Raw genomic sequence first — 3,434 nt, forward strand, 5'->3', positions numbered from 1 at the left:
GGCCGCGCCCGGTCGCCTCCGCGCGCGCCGTCGCCGTCCTCCGCCTCCGGCCGGCCAGAGCTCCCCTCCGGCCACGTCCCCGACTCCGACGAGCCGTCTCCGGCGACCTCGAACCGCGAGCCGCGTCAGATCCGATCGAGCCCAGCGGTTGACTTTCTTCTTCCCCCGTTTTTTTCACCAAGTCATATTCTGTGTTAATTTTGTTGCATCTTCATTGCATCACAACTTTGCACCCGTGGCTCCATTTTGGCGTGTAGCATACCGATTTGTTCGCCTCGAAGAGTACACCATTTCATTCCATTGCATCATTTACATTTGAGCTCATCTTGATGCCCGAAATGCCGTTGGAAGAGGGCTTCATAATGTTAGTTTCAGATTCTTATCAGCACGAGCTCTTTTGTCATTTTTGTCATGATTGATGTGCGCATCCTATGGACTTGGTCCCTAAATGTGTTTTGAACTAGGCTATGTCTTCTTTACAGAGGTGCTTTCCATGTATTTTTGTGATTAATGTGGTGACTAGCACAAGCATGCAAACTAGGCTTCGTGATAATGCTGATTTTAGTTCCTGTTCTGCTGTAATTTTGATGCCATGTAAACATGTTGCTACAGAGAGATCCATGCATGATTTGAGATAGTTCAGTAAGGGTGTTTTGAAAACATGGTTATGCTCTATCCATCCATGGTCCTGGTTGCAATTATGAAGTAGTCTAGCATGTCATTTTCATGCTCTACTTTTGCTTCAAAGTGTTTCCTGGCAGATTGTTTACATGTTATTCAATTTTGCCAAGTTTGTTGTAGTTGATCCGTGTATGCTATGATGTTGTTTCTTGCCATGTATAGCTTCTATGACATGTCTTCCTGATGGATGTATGCTTAGTTTATCATGAAGTGCTCTGTAGTGAGTGCATCGAGCTCACAAAGGTGCCTTCGTAATTATGTCAATGCCATGCTTTGTTTGCTGAATCTGTGAACGAAACTTGCTATGTTTACGTGGGTGCCATCATATTTTCTGATACTTTTTGGCTTATGGTCAGTAAGGGACTTTTGATATATGCTTTGAGTACATTCATTCTATGTCTTATTTTGCTATTATAAGTTCCTGTAGCATGTTGATAACTTGCTCTGAACATTGCTTCGTGATGCTGTTTATGCCATGTCCAGCCTGATAATTTTTTTTTCACTTTCTCCATGCTTGTTTGAACCTGTTATGATGTGATTTAGCCTTAGCTCAGTGTTCCTCTTTTGTAAAGCATATCCTGTAGATCATTGCCATATGTTTTGTTTTTATGTTGGGGTGCTGTAGCATAGTTTCTTGTTGCATGCTAAGTAGCATCGTGCTGTTAATCGCAGCTTTGCGTCATTCCTGTCTTGCTTGTCATTTGCAAACCGTGCATCCGTTCCCGGTGATCTTTATATCGTTTTTAACCGAAATCATCTCATCTTTGCAGCGGCATACTTGGTTTGCCAAGTTGATGCCTTGTTCATCCTTTTTCCTCCCGAAGCACGCATATGCATTGCATATCACATCTCGCATATCATGACATGTATTGCATCATGTTGCTTGTGCATTGCACCATGATTTATTGCGGTTCCTTGCTTATGTTCTTGCTTTGGGTAGAGCCGGGAGACGAGTACGTGCACGAGGAACCTGTTGAGTACGCTAACGAGGATCAAGCGTTCGACAACTCTGAGAACCCTGCAGGCAAGATGATCATACCTTCGATATCACTTCTATCTCTGCTTGCTAGTACTCGCTCTACCGCTATGTTAGCTCTACCTGCCTTGTTTACCATGCCTACCTATTTCCATGTTAAACCTCTAACCAACCGTCCTAGCAACCGTTGTTTGGCTATGTCACCGCTTTTGCTCAGCCCCTCTTATAGCGTTGTTAGTTGCAGGTGAAGATGAAGTTTGTTCCTGGTCGGAACATGATACTTTGGGATATCACAATATCTCCTATTTAAATTAATGCACCTTATATACTTGGTAAAGGGTGGAAGGCTCGGCCTTATGCCTGGTTACTTGTTCCACTCTTGCGGCCCTAGTTTCCGTCATACCGGTGATATGTTCCTTGATTTTGCGTTCCTTACACGGTTGGGTGATTTATGGGACCCCCTTAACAGTTCACTTTGAATAAAACTCCTCTAGCAAGGCCCAACCTTGGTTTTACCATTTTCCACCTAAGCCTTTTTCCCTAGGGTTTTCGCGAGCCTGAGGGTCATCTTTATTTTAACCCCCCCGGGCCAGTGCTCCTTTGAGTGTTGGTCCGAAACGGGAAGACTGCGGGGCCACCTCGGGGCAACTCGAGGGCTGGTTTTACTCGTAGGCTGACCCATCCGGTGTGCCCTGAGAACGAGATACGTGCGACTCCTATCGGGATTTGTCGGCACATCGGGCGGCTTTGCTAGTCTTGTTTTACCATTGACGAAATGTTATGCGAACCGGGATTCCGAGGCTGATCGGGTCTTCCCGGGAGAAGGTTTATCCTTCGTTGACCATGAGAGCTTGTGATGGGCTGAGTTGGGACACCCCTGCAGGGTATATAATCTTTCGAAAGCCGTGCCCGTGGTTATGAGGCAGATGGGAATTTGTTAATGTCCAGTTGTAGATAACTTGACACTTGACCTCTTTAAAATGCATCAACAGCGTGTGTAGCCGTGATGGTCTCTTCTCGGCGGAGTCCGGGAAGTGAACATGGTTTGTGTTATGCTTGACGTAAGTAGTTTCAGGATCACTTCTTGATCGCTTCTAGCTTCTCGACCGATGCGTTGCTTCTCTTCTCGCTCTCACTTGCGTATGTTAGCCACCATATATGCTTAGTGCTTGCCGCAGCTCCACCATATCACACCTTTTCCTACCTATGAGCTTAAATAGTCTTGATCTCGCGGGTGTGAGATTGCTGAGTCCTCGTGACTCATAGATTCTACCAAAACAGATGCAGGTGCCGAGGATACTGGCGCAGATGGCGCAACTGAGCTGAAGTGGGAATTTGATGAGGCCCTTGGTTGTTACTATGTATCATTTCCAGATGATCAGTAGTGGAGCCCAGTCGGGGCTATCGGGGATCTAGCATTTGGGGTTGTCTTCTTTTCTTTTGAACTTGACCGTAGTCGGTCTATGGGTGTATTTGAATGATGTATGATCTTAATTTATGTATTGTGTGAAGTGGCGATTGTAAGCCAACTCTCTTTATCCCATTCTTGTTCATTACATGGGATTGTGTGAAGATGACCCTTCTTGCGACAAAACCACCATGCGGTTATGCCTCTAAGTCGTGCTTCGACATGTGGGAGATATAGCCGCATCGTGGGTGTTATACTTATAGAGGAAGAGACGGTGGCGGGGAGGTGCTCGGCGACGGAGGTAGGGGCGGCGAGGGCGGGCTCGGGACCGGGAGGCGGCGGTCTTGGGCGGGCTCGGGCGGCGGCGGT

Source organism: Triticum aestivum, chromosome 6B (assembly GCF_018294505.1).
Source record: "Triticum aestivum cultivar Chinese Spring chromosome 6B, IWGSC CS RefSeq v2.1, whole genome shotgun sequence".
NCBI classification, from domain to species: domain Eukaryota; kingdom Viridiplantae; phylum Streptophyta; class Magnoliopsida; order Poales; family Poaceae; genus Triticum; species Triticum aestivum.